We start from the raw sequence: 14,295 nt of genomic DNA on the forward strand, positions 1-14,295 counted from the left end.
GCCGCTCGCAGAGCCGCCTTTTCATACGTTTTTATTAGCCGGCTGATTCGGGTGAGGCGCCGAGGTGCCGTGAGAAATGAGCTATTTCATCAAGTTCCGCGAATCGAATAGCTTCGGCTAGCGGGGCTCTCCGTGTCGAGATGGAATCTTTTATTTCAAAACCCGTCCCCAACGGGCACCAGTAAATGCCAGGCGGGCTGTAGATTAGCCAATCACACAGCTTTCCAATTTGCTGCTACAGCTGCTGTGGACACACCTGGCTGAGCAGGGATGTGTGGAGGGCCTTTAGCTTAGCCAAAGGGCGAAGTGACAGAGGAGAGCACGGGGGGGGGGGGGCGGGGGGGGCGGGGGGGTTGGATGTTACCACCCAGTTCTCCTCGCTTTCTTGCAGGGAAATCAAATAGGTTAATTAACGATGCCATTGGCATTTTATATCACCTTTAATGGTGAAGATGTTTTAAGTCTTTTGATTAGCTGAATAATAATTCTGCACAGTCACTTTTTATTCCTGTTCATTTATATATCCTTTCTTTACGAGAATGCTAATTATATGTTTTTGCCCTTGACCTTCGAAACTGCACTCGGTTTGAGCTGAATTTAAAGTTCTGTCCGACGAGAAACACTCTCACCGTTGCCTTGATGAGGGAGGAAGGGGATAATTTTCTCGCAAGATTGAATAAACAGTGCCGGGCTGAGGTAGATGGGACGGGGGAGGGACCCAATTTCCTACCCACACAGAGGCGCATTTGAGCCCTTTTCATAATTCACACCGAAAACAGTGTAATTAGAGGTGGAAGAACGTCACAACCGGAGTAGAGATTTTCATACGGCCAAGCAAAATGGTGCCCTCGTCGTTTGAGAGCTGAGCGCCTGGGGAGCGCTCTCCCATTTCTGCGTGATCTCTGTGCCGCTGCCTTTCTACAGAGAGACGCAGTTCCTGTGCAGAGCTCTTATGCGCAGCGGGAGGGTTCTGTTGTGTGCAGCTGAAAAGTTAGCGCCTTGGGAGTGTGTGTGTGTGTGTGTGTGTGTGTGTGTGCAGCTGGGAGATTGTGTACTTACGTCATTCGCACTGCAGGAGCGTTTCATGTACAGTATAATGCGAACCTTTACAACCAGAGGAAGCGTTTGTATGGCAGGGCCGCATTGTCGCTTGAATTGCTTCCGTGCAAAAATAAATAAATGAAACACAGGAAATGTATTTCAGAATGTTTAATAAAACTACCGCTCTTTCACCTTGACACACTGGGCTGTTCCCAAACCAGACTTCTCCCAATCAAATATTAACCTGCGTTGACATGTTTCAAACCACTGTCCTTTATTTTTCATGATAATCTATGCCAGCAGAAAAAATGGCAATCAATTATTGAATATTGCAGTTGTACTTTTCTCTTCGACAGCAGTCGCCTAATGAGGAAATCTCAGAAAGAATTCAAAATTGTAACTGCCAGTATCTCTTTCGCCCTTTATTAAGTATTTAATGCACATTGATATTCACATACAGTCCAGTCCTTCTGTTCATGGGCCTTTGCCACAAAGTGATTGACGTTACAAATACCTGTGTGCTTCTTCAGGTGGTACTTTGAACCGAATTTAATACAGACATCAGAGGTTGTCTGTCGGTTGTTCTGGTGCAAGTCCAAGACTGAAATTTTTCAGAACAAACGACATGATAACGAATGAGTATAAATGAGGCCATAACTATGGCTAGTCTGTATTTTAATTGTGAGGTTATTATATTTAGTTTGTCCATGTATGTCACATGTACTTTTAATGATATGTTATATATACACCATTTTCTGAAATCAAATACACACGTGGTTTTACACTGTAAGAAATGTACAAGTTAATGTGTTGGACATTTAATTCTCGTGACATTTGTACCGCAAAGCGAACTAGCAGCAGAAGTCAAGATGACTGCCAGTCTCTTTTCTGTGTTTAAGAGCTGCCAGGTCAGTCCGTGTGGTCATTTGTAGAGCTCGGATCAGGTCCTTTGCCCGGAGGAATACGATGTCCAGCATTGACTTTCATTGAAACTAGGCTATTTTCGCTCTCGATTTCTAATATTTTCTCTCAGATTTGTGTTTTTTTTTTTTTCTGAGCTGGGCTGCACTCATTACCTGCAGTCAGCATTGTCCTATGGTGATCCTCAAAATGGCCGCCCAATTACTAGCCAGCAGAACGTTTCAGGCTAGCATCGGTTTGGAAGCTGTATAGATTGGACTCGACTGGGTGCGAGGGCTTCTGCTTGCTGCGTGATAGAGGAGAGAAAGGCACAGGTGCTTGCAGGTGAACGCACGTGACACACGCGTGAAGGCAGATGAACGCGGATGAATATAGTGGAGTCACCGGTGCACACCTCAGTGTTCTCCCCCTTTCAGACAACAGACGAAGGCGTCCAGTCTGTACGGGCTTCTTTAATTCACTTGCACTGCTCATAAATGAGAAGTATAGCAGGAGAATAGTGATCATGGGGATGGCAGAGGAGGGTTATATACGCATACATTCTACCAGGGGATTGGGTCATTACAGGCCAAAAAACTGTCAAGAATAACACTTGGAAAAGAATGGAAAAAACCAAAAGCATTCTTACAATTTTCAACAATTTGGTTTTGCATCAATCATTTAAGTCCAGAGGCTTAGTATGAAATTATTGTTGACAGGTCTTCTAAATGACCTTTCCACAATGATTGAATTATTATTTTTTTGTGCTTTTACTTGGTCTCCATGTTCACACTTCGTCTGTGGAAATTTGTAAGTGTGTAGATTGCTGTTAAAAAAACATGCACACACACAAAAAGGATGAAGTTTAATAAAGTTTGTTGATAGGTGTAATTGTCTGTCTGACTGGTAAAGTCTCCCAGGGGTAATATCTGTTTGAAGTAATGCTTCCCTGTTGTAAAGTCTGTGATCATTTGTGTTTTATGTGGTAGTGTCTGTCGAAGGTGACGCATTTTTTGAAGTAATGTTTGGATAAGGTGGCTCTTTCTGAGGTAATGCAATGCTTGTTAGAGGCAATTCGATTTTTTTTCTCTCAGGCAATCTCTGTTTGAAGTAATGAGGTACTTCCTGTTTATTGTGATGCCTGAATGAATCGTGTCTGTTTGCGATAAAGTTTTTACGAGGTAGTGTCTGTCTGATGTCATTGTTGTATGAGGTTGAGTGTAATTGAGGAAATGTTTAAAGTTTTTTTTCGGTGGTAATGTTTGGGTGCGGTAGTGTCTGGCTAAAGTAATGTTTGAATAAAGTAGATTCTTAAAATAAAAATCAGCTTGAATAATGTCTAAGTTAATGTCTCGTAGGCTGTTACAGTGAGAGATTGAGACAAGAGTGGGAGGCAGCAATAAAAAGTAAGGATAGAAGAAGAAAATGAGAAGATTAGAGGGAAGGAGGAGAGAGAACTGTAGGAGGGTACTGAATGGAGGGATGAGGGAGGAATCTGAGGGAAGGAGACAAGAGAGGAATTAAGATGAGTGAATGGGAGATTGAGATGAGAGAGAGAGAGAGGTGAGTGGATGGGAGGTAGAGATGAGAGAGAGAGACAGGTGAGTGGATGGGAGGTAGAGATGAGAGCGAGACAGGTGAGTGGCAAGATGTAAGGTGAGGAAAGCCCCTGGCAAAGTACAAGGCAGATAGCGTAGCTCAAAAGAGGAAAGATATTCTCAGAGAAACAGATATGTATTTCTTTCTGAGGATATCTGTCTTAGATGTTTTCCCCCATCTTGTTGAAATGAATGCTGTTGGGCTACGTCCATTGTGTTCAGAGAAACGGTCTGTCTCTGTGTTGACGGCTGTCGTTTGTTTCCTCAACAGAACATTGGTTATATTTTAATGCTTCTATACCTGTATGCTCTGTGTGTGTGTGTGTGTGTGTGTGTGTGTGTGTACTCGCATGTGAGTATCTGTGAGATATTTCACAGATGCATTTTGTATCAATTTTCTCCTGGACAGCTGGAGGGAGAAGCGCGTTAGCGATTCAGCCTCATCCTTATTAAAGACGCACAAAGCCTGGGAACTTTTTTCTGAGAAAAGACTGGCATAGTCAGAGCAGCGCGTTGAGCCAGAGCCCTGTCTGCGGAGCTTCGCATTGATCTCAGAGTGCATTCTGGGTAGCTGGCCCCCGACTCCGGTCCCGCCAGCCCCAGCGCTGGCACGGGGCGTGGAGCCAAACTCGTAAGATGGTGGCAATTCCTCAAACCCCTGCATAGCGTCGGAGAGCTGAGGAAGAAATCTGCGAAAGAGCACATCAAGTATTCATGCTTCTGCAGCAGGACTTGAAAGCTACCTCTTTATGCTGTGCTCCTAAACCCTATAGCATTGAGGCAGTTTTTTTTTTTTTTCCTTCTCTCGCACTGTAACACACTTTTATAGATACCAGAAAAATGCCTAAGAAAAAAAATGTAATGGCGTCAACGGAAGAAGACTCATGAGATATGCTCCTGTGTTAAATTAAAAACGGATAAGGTTATAGGGCAGATAGTATATTCCTTCTTATCTCATTCAGCAACATCTCTAGTGTTCAGTGGACTCTAGCAGTGTTAAATAAACTTTAACAGAATCCAATAGTGGGATTATATACTCTATTAGAGCTAAGGGTTACTGTATCAGAGTAGATTTTACTCTGAAGATTTTTCTGTGCACCTGTGTGCATTATTAATCAGCAGATTATGGAGAGTCCAGATTCATTTTTGGCTTGAAAGACTCACGTGTGTTGGTTGCGCTGCTTTTACCTGAAGCTTTGAAGCCTTCTAATAGCTCTGGCTTATTTTTTTTTTTTTTTTTTGCTGCTCACTTGTGTCCTGCGTACAGATCAGCGAGCACTGGCTTGTCTCTGACGGTTTCGCGGGGCGACCGTTCCCCGGACACCTGACCTGAAACGGTGACGTTATTGCGCCGCTAACACTGAGTTAGCATCGCTCTAAGGCCAGCACTCGCTCTCTCCAATACTTCAGCTGAACCGAGAAAAGACTTCATCAGATTGTTGTTTTAACGTCTCTGTGTTTGGGAGCGAGAGAGATGGCAAGAGAGAGAGAAATAGAAATAGAGAGAGAGGTAGAGAGAGTGTGCAAGAAAAAGATATAGAATTAGAGAGTGAGCAAGTGAGGGAGATAGAATTCGACCAAAGTTAGAGAGAGAGAGAGAGAGAGAGAGAGGAATAGAGTGGAATAGAGTGGAATAGCCACTTTTTCCCTCCTGGCCCGGTTCAGTCCAGTCAGAGCTGGTTGTCTGTGTTCTGCCCGTGTCTATGATGAGGTAGGTCAGGTCCAGACCACGGTCTCCTCCCTCTCTTTCTCAATCTCCGTGTGCCGCTGCAGAGCTCCTGTTTTCACTGTCCTCTTTTCTGAGCTTGCAGGGAAATTGGTGTTGAATTGGAAGCAATCTGAACCTGACCTGGCAGGTTAAGCATTTAAGGTACTTAAGGGTTGTGGCACCCCACAGGACAGTGTCCATAAACCTGTGGGAGTGTACGCTGTGGCTAACTCCGTAAAATGCTTTAAAGGATGTCACTAAAGTTACTCACCTTTGTCCCGGTGTACTTCGGCGAACAAGCACTGGCTATTTCGTCCGACTGCTCCTCTTTCAGTAAAACTCTCGAGCTAAAGAAAGATCAGTTCAATTAATGCGGGAAACGGGGGAGGCCAAAAAAAAAAGCTGCTAGCTCAAAATTGCAGCCATTTGCACTTGAATTGAACTCCTTTGTTACGCTCTGCCCTGAATGTCTTCAGAACAGCATTCCAAAGGTTACCACGGCCTTGGTTGCAGAGTCAATGCAGAGTTTTCTTTTTTCTGAAGCTGTGGTTGCTACTTGAGAACGTGCTGTGCTGTTAGCGCTAGATGAAAGAGATTGAGTGTGACTCCAGCTCTCTGACCTTTCCTCCGGCAGTACTCTTTGTTTAACATTGTTCTTTTTTTTTTTCGCTTTAAATTAGAGCGCTGTGTTTTATTTCTAAGAGGAGACAAGAAAGCTCTCCAGCACCACAACCTGTGATTTAAAGCACGCGGGCCTCAGCTCATTGTTTTCCCTGTAAGCCCGCGGTTCCTCGCACCGCTGGCAGATTCACGGCAAGGTCACGGCGGACGTGCTCCGCAACAGTAAACCCCCCGGGAGCCGCACGGGGGATACAAAATGAAACTGTCTGGCATTGGTGTTCTCATAAATAATCAACCTGATTGGATGATGGAGCAGCGTTGGCCAGTGAGGCACTTTAGCCATCCATCACGCTGTGGTTTTTCATGGAGTTCGGTGGAGCAGTGGAGTGAAGGAGGATGTTGTGACCGGTGGGTATTTGGCTGGATTTGGAGTTGGGAGTCCAGAGGAGAGCTTTTGGCCAGCAGAACGCCTGGACACAAGGTGCTGCATGTGAAAGTGTCTTGCCCTGGATTTGAAAATGTCTTGCCCGAACTTGAAGCACTAATACTGTGCCTTCTTCTGCTGCTGATCTGAAAATGAAGGCTTGATGAAGACAAACTCACGTTTTGGACTGTTTGGCATATGTTACAGAAGAGAGAGAGAGAGAGCAGCTGTAGAGTAGAGTAGAGTACATTTGTGGATTGGTGAATGCCAGCCTTGCTCCCAGAACCCCGGTAATATGTTCCTTCCAGCAGAGCACTTGGATCACCTCCAGGTGTTCTGACTGATTGCTGCACCCTCAGGAGTCGGGCAGGTGTCCTTCACCCAGACATTTTATCATTCCCAGGAGATGCTGCTCAACCCTCCATCTTGTCTGCTCTGAGATAGGTGAGGTTATGGACCCATGCAGTCACAGCACAGGTGGTGGGCGGAACCCTAACTCCACCAACAAGCCACATGGTTGCTATCGGTGACAACGGAATGTAGAGCTGACTTCAGATTGACTGCTTTTTTTTTGTCACTCTGTCGAGGGTTAGACAAGATTTGATAAACAAGTGAAGATTTGTGGATGTTTGATGGTCCCCCTGCCAGGCTCATTCCAGGCTCTGTTTTGTTTGTGCCTTACATCGTTCGCCCCCCCGTGCCTCGTTAAAGCAGACTCGCGCAGAGGTGAGGCCAGCCTGCCTTTCCGACTGCGTGCCTAGAGTAAGGCCACTCCCGACACCGCTAGCTTTCATTCCCGCCACACCGCGGATGGATGGATGGATGGATGGCGGACAGGCATGTTTGATGGCACATTGGCCATGCGAATGCACAAGAGACGGGTGGGGCATTATTTTATTTTTTTTAAGAGGATTTATGAAAGGCTTCTTAACATGCAGGGTGAATCGGGACATCTCTGCTCTTTGTCCTGCCCTCAGACCATGCAAGGCATGCTGGGAAAGAGTTGGGGGCGGGAGGGGAGGTGGCTGTTAAAGGCGGGGGGGGAGGGGTGGGATTGTCTGTTTTCTGCCGTCTTTCATCCACCTGTCACTCAGCCCCGCCGCCTGGATAAACTGTCAGGCTTTTCATCACCGTCACAGAGAGAGGAGCGGTTTTAATCTCAGGCCCGTAGGAGGGAAGCTGTCCTCTCTCTCTCTCTCTCTCTCTCTCTAATGGCCTGGCTCGCTCGCTCTCTGCCCTCACGCGCCGCGGGGAGCTCAGCCAGACGCCGAGCGGTGTCACACTTAATCGAAACCCGCCCAATCAGCCGCAGGATCGCGCGTAGATCACTCCGGCGGCGTGCGGCGAGACAAACCTGAAAACGCAAAAATGCAAAAAGTACCATATGTAAAACCTTCAGGGGCCTTTCAGAATTGTTAAGGGGAGGAAGGCAACCAGAGGAACATTAATTGAAAGGCAGTCTGCAATTGATGTGCAATTATTAGTCCTCCACCTGCCTGTGCAGCTGTAATTAATTGAACAAACCCGCGCTTCATATCTTTATGAAATTAACACAATGATGAAACAAGCTGCAAACATTCTTAGCCTTGATTAAAAACGTATCGCTCTGCTGTGCAGCGAAGGCAGAGCTGTTCTGGTGATTTCTGTTAAATCGAGCGAGCGCTTTGAAAGACAACTGCCAAATGCATGAGCACACACAAACGTGCACGCGCACACACACACACACTCACACTCCCATACGCACACACACTTACACACACACACAGGCGCAAGTGATTGGAATTATGAATTATTTAAAGTGCAAACAAGGACATTTTCAGGGACAGCAATCTAGCAGTCCTTTGAATAGTTAACCTCATTTGTTGATGGAGCCATTTTATCTGTTTTGGCAGTTTACTGGTCCACCATTTTTTGGACTATCGTGGTGCTCATTGGATTTTGAAAAACTTAGGGGTAGAGGTAGATTTTTTTCTTTAGTCAGTATTCGGACCGTGAGTCCTGAGCTTACTGTTTTCCTGAACGCGTTGCATTATTTAGGAGTTTCCCCTCTTGTGTTGTAGCCAGGTTGTCGCCGGAGTGAATGAGACTGATGTTTTAACATGACAACAGTTTCCTCCCCCACACTTTGCATGATGAGAGGACAGTTCTGGCCTGTGTACCAGAATGTAATGGATTCTATGCTGGAATTTTGCTGGCATTGTTACTGGGATCTTGGATTTGGAGAAACAGTAGCTTTCCTTCATATGCTATTGTTACTTCAGAGCTGTGGCAATGTGATTATTCTAGTCCTACTGAGTGTAATTTTATGTGTGGGGACATTTGCAAAGGAAATAAGAGATACTGAAGAATGCGAATGTTGAGAATAATCCTGCTGCATACAATATGAAGAAGGTGGAGCTCATCTGTGCCTTCAATACACACACACACTCACATGCGCAAACATACACACACATGCACACACACACACATTCACATACACACACACACATACACACATACAAATAAAATCCTCTGCAAGATATTTCTTGACCAAGCAGGAAGGAGGAACCTTTGATTTCTGCAAACCTTTGATTTTTTCTAAAAAGCACAAAAACACCTGAACTGCTTTTAGATGGAGACAGACGTCTGAGCCACTCTCCTTTTGAAAGAGGGAATGCAGATGCAGAGGGCAGAGGGAAACATTTATTCATCAAGATGTCCAAAGTAGTCGGACCAAAAATCATGAAGAAATTGTGCCTGTTCCAATTTAGAAAAGGGATACATTCGCCGAGTCTGTCTCTATTTGGTATCAATGAGAACTGTTTTAGTTTTTTTTCTACGGTTTTTTATCCTTCAGCTCTCTTACATCTGTGCACTTCTGTGAAATCCAGAAGTTGTGCTTGGATGAACTCATCAGCTTGGATGCGTTCAAAACCTCTGCTGGGTTGGGTGCCGCAGACAGAGCAGGGAACAGACGTCTTTCAGATAAGAGGGGTCTGTGTTGGCTCGGAATCAGAATCATTTTCAGAACCGGCTGCAGACGGCAGCAAATTGGTCGGGGTCTGGAACAGCCTCAGGGCAGGGGAGAGGTAAGGAAGGAGAGAGAGAAAGACAGGGAGGGTGAAAGGGAGAGAGACGGAGAGGTAGGGAGAGAGAGAGAGAGAGAGAGAGAGAGAGAGAGAGAGAGAATTCGAGTAGCATGAGTACCTCAGAGAGTGTACAGCGTCTTCAGAAATGTTCAGAGATTTTCATTTTAAATTATGAAGCAGTAAACATGTTTTAATCCAGGTTTTTTTTTTTTGACGTTCCCTGACCTTTCATATTTAATGTGGACTGCACAACCTTCAACCTGCTCATCCTGTAATGCAGTTGGTGTGTGTTAGGACCCGTGTTACACACTTGAGCACTGTACATACAGTGTGTTGTGCTGTCTGTATTGTACCTTACTGAACCTGTGTTTAGCAGTTGTCTATGACCATGAAATGCACTTTTTGTACGTCGCTTTGGATAAAAGCGTCTGCCAAATAAATGTAATGTAATGTAATGTCTGCTGTTTTAGTGATTTTCCCCTTTTTGCTCCCAATTTGGATGGTGCAGTTGTATTTGCCAGCCAGGCTCATTACTGCAAACCCCACTATCAGTTTGGGGAGAGCACAGTTTGAGGAAAGATATGCTCTCCTCCAAAAAACATAGTGTCAAGCCGCTGCTTCTTTTCGCACCGCAGTCCACAAGCTGAGCTTGCACAGATATGACTCAGAGGAATAGCGTTTATTTGCAGCAAGTGCCTAATTGACCAGCTGGGGGAGCTGTTGAGCAATAAAATTACAGTTATTACATCCAACCGAATCCCTCCCTCTCTGGGCAACACTACCCCCAAATTATGCATCCTCCTGTGGGCCTGGCGGGTCGCAGCCGATGCTGGCACCGTCCGGATTCGGGACCAGATCACGGGCCGCATCCACACAGGGGAACAGCGTCCTGGCAGGATCGGTCACCCCACAGCCCCCAGCAATCTGCTTTTTAACATGCACTTCCATCTGCGTGCTTTGAATAGCAGTTATGGTTATATCTCTGGCCCTGGTCTCTTGTCTTTCCCTTAGATTGACACAACAGATGCAGGACAGACCTGGGGCCTTTTTCCCAAAGCTGGATATCCAGCTACTGACTGCCCCTTCATCAGTGCAGTTAGTAGCTGGATAGCTGCACTGAGTAAAACCCGGAACCCTCCCTAATTTGGAACATGCACTAAAGTAAAAAGAGCTGTTCCGTGCTTCGTGATACAGGCCCCAGAACTGTTAAATTTTGCTCAGGGTACCAGGGTAATATTTTGGTTTCCATGCATTGACTTGTTGAGTTAGTGATATTGTGGAAAATTTCAGAGCCCCAGATAAGTAGAGTGTTTCATTCAGTGGAGATGGGAACAGAAGTTGTATGTACATTACAGAGAAAACAAGCTTTCAGGCAAAGTAATTCATAATTATAAAATAATTAATTAATTAAATCTGCAGCTCATATTTTCACAGTGACTAATAACAACCCAGCTAACACAACACATTCTCACAATGTCGCTGCAATGGCAACAATGTTATAATGTTGACAAAACATTCCAGTAGCATTGTAAGCAGCAGCGTACCCCCCCCCCCCCCCCCCACCCCCCACCCCCCCCGCCCCCCCCCCCCCACCCCCCACCCCCCCCGCCCCCGCCCCCACACTCTCCACTCTGTCTGACTCCACGCCCTGCAGGTGCAAGGCCTGGATGGTCGCAGAATGGGGTAAATCACGCTGAGATTTCGGGCAGGAAAAGTCTAACTGGAGTTTAAGTCAGTGCCACTGGCCGTGAGCAGCGGGTGCATGACCTGAATGCATAAACAGAAGAGGCCAGCAGTGACATTTTCATCTCGGTAAACCGGAGTTCACATCCTGGGATTCACACCCCAATTTTACTGAGGTCAGAAAGCCATTACTGCTACGGCATTGAGAGGAGAGCAGATGTGTCCCATACCCCACATTATCCTTCTGCTCGCACACGCTCCTACAAACACAGCAGTCTTACAATGACACACATATAGTACATGCATACATACACAGATAAATACATACACACACACGCAAACACGCATGCGGACACACACACACACACAAACATGCATGCACACACACAGACACAGACGCACAGAAACACACACACACACACACACGCTCCTACAAACACAGCAGTCTTACAATGACACACATATAGTGCATGCATACATACATAGATAAATACATACACACACACACAAACACACGCAAACACGCAGGCAGACACACACACACACATACACACACAAACACGCATGCACACACACACAGACACACAAAACACGCACACACACACACACACACTCCTGCAAACACAGTACTCTTACACTGACACACATATAGTACATGCATACATACCTACATACATATGTACACACACACACATACACACATACAAATGCACACATATACACATGCACTCACCTACATGCAATCTTTTTAAATATATAAATGAGTAAATATATATGATTGAAAATAGGTAAAAAGCATCCAGGAAGGTGAGATAGTTTGTGGCAGGTGACATAAAGATGTCATGATAGTGTGTTTTCTATGGAGCGCTGTTGGGAAAAGGTGTTAGTTTTTTTTTTTTTTTCTCTGAGGGAAAGAAAAAAACCTGCTAATGAACTTCTGTTTGTCAGTGCAGATAATGTCGACCCATTAGTGACTCTCACGTTGAATTCCAGCAAGAACCAAAGTGCCCGTATGCGATGTTCTGGCAAACAAAAGCCAGCTACATTAGAGAATAATGCACATGGGACATGTATTCAGAGAGCCGTATATAAGCTCATATGAATACTATTGGAGTTCATTTAACACCGTGACAACACAAATGTTTCCCCATCAGTAGCACAGCACCATCTGTTTTTGGTCACACTTACTGTACCTTGTGTCGCGATATAGAGAAAGATGCCAGTGGAGTCTTCTCCCAGTGATGGACAGACAGCATTGAACATTGTTGTCTGTTGTCGGTCCCTGCTGTGTTTAGCATGTGCCTGTTTTTTTCTTTTTATCTCACTCACACACTGTCCACGGATGGGTTTCTTCACCGCTTAATTAGCCACCTGCTATTTCCCTGTCTGCCTCAGGTTGCATTATAGAAGGATACCATTATATTTAATGTCTTTCATGCTGACAGGGGAAATCACATTTGCATAATCCTTCAAGCTCCCCCCCTCGCAGTCTTCCCCATCGCAGGGATGCATGGAGCTGTACTTTGAGCGGGGAAAAAAAAAAGAAGTAGCGGTACTCTGAACAAAATGTAGACTTCCTGGTGTGGTGTGCCGGTTCATTCCAGCCAACTTCCAGCGCTGGTGCTACCACTGACCACAACGGTCTTTCGCTGGGGAGAGAATATGATTGGACCGGGGGCAGAAAAGAGTATCAGGAGCTTGTAATAAGTGACAATATGCAAGAAGAAGTCACGGTACTACAGAGGGCAAAACATGGAAGGTTCTGGAACTGTGTACCGCTGGGTACCGGCCCACTTATGGATGGAACTGATGTGAATTTAAATTGTTTGGGTTTTTTTGTTGTTGTGTTTTTTTTTTTGTTTTTTTTAACCTCGCTCACTCGGTTCTGTTCATATAGCGCACGTAAAGTGCATCTCTCGAGGCGGACAGTTCAATTTCAGATAAAAACGCCGCGCTCGACAGAAGCAAATCTCCCGTTTTTCGGGGGGGGGGGGGGGGGGGGACCGTTGGCACAGCGGGCGATGCACAGATACGCAGGTTCTTTTCGGTCGGCGACGTTCTCGAGCGAGTCGCGCCGGGCGCCGGAAGGTCTTCGGTGCCGGAGCGTTCCGCGGACGCGGGGACGGGGCGTCGCAGCCGGAGGGGGGAGACGAGTCTGGCGAGCGCTGGCTTTTCTTTCCCCGAATGAAGCTTTTATCGCCGGATGCTCTCCTCGGCACAATCAACACTTTTACTTGAGGTTCTTTCTGGCGATATTGCCGAAGCACACTAAGTGCTGTTTTTATTATCTGCCGTGGTCAATTCAGAGCGGAGATTTGTTTTGCCGCCATCGCGGTTCTTCGTGGAGCGGTAATTGCATGTTTTATTTTCCTCCTTTTTGGAGAGGAGCTGGACAGATGCTTATAGAGTGCACTTTCCCCTTCTCGTTCTCAGCTGCAAATCTCGAGTTCTGTTGCTCTGGGGAGAAAATGATCCGCCTTATTATCAGAAAGAAAGAACTGAGATTGTTTGTTTCCCTTGTGTGTGCACTGTGTTCTCAATTGCGACTTGACCAAAACCCCGAGTGGTCAGCTGCTTCAGCCTCAGATTTGAATAACAGGAAAATTAATGTTTTGTTTTTTTTTCCTGCACAGATGTTAAGCTAAATCACAGTGAAAGGCATTTCTCCTTGGCTGTATTGTATGCGCACTTCGAGCCACAGGATCATTTGAATCCCATTCATATTGCGAGTGTGTTTTACCTGGGGTCAAATCAGGCAGACCTGCACTGTAATTCCCTTGATTCTTTGCTTCCGGAAAATTGGATCGGTTTTTGCATTTGGACGTGTGCCTACAAAACCTCCTGCCGTTTGAGGCAGACAGAGCTCCCTCTTCCCCTTATATACACTGCTCAGTGCCCTGCAACCTGTGGTCAGGCATCACCAGCTGTGGACAGTGGCCAGGGAGAGAGGTGGAACTTGGAGGAGGAAGTTAGGGATGGTTCAGTGGTTCAGTGTTGGTGAGAGGGCTAGGGAGCAATGGAGGGAGGAAAGAAGAGAAATCTCTCTTTCTCCTCAGGGCAGAAGCATCCACGCCGGCTTTTGTGTAGTCACGTTGATGAACACGCCTGTAGACCCACAACAAAACCTAACACTTCAGAATCACATACCGCTCAGTCACTATAGCCTTCCAGAAAGGGGGTCTGTCAGAAGAGAACACCTGTATTGATTTATTTCACTCTAACTGATTAAAACTGACAGAACGAATACCGCAG

At 45.9% G+C, this 14,295-nt stretch overlaps 1 protein-coding gene across 4 annotated transcripts in view; it reads left to right on the plus strand.

Annotated features, from left to right (window-relative positions):
• Positions 1–14,295, plus strand: part of spock1 (SPARC (osteonectin), cwcv and kazal like domains proteoglycan 1) — a 225,440-nt gene that overhangs the window by 200,256 nt on the left and 10,889 nt on the right. The gene's annotated exons all lie outside the window — the stretch shown is intronic.

This window comes from Anguilla anguilla, chromosome 3 (assembly GCF_013347855.1).
Source record: "Anguilla anguilla isolate fAngAng1 chromosome 3, fAngAng1.pri, whole genome shotgun sequence".
Lineage (NCBI taxonomy): Eukaryota > Metazoa > Chordata > Actinopteri > Anguilliformes > Anguillidae > Anguilla > Anguilla anguilla.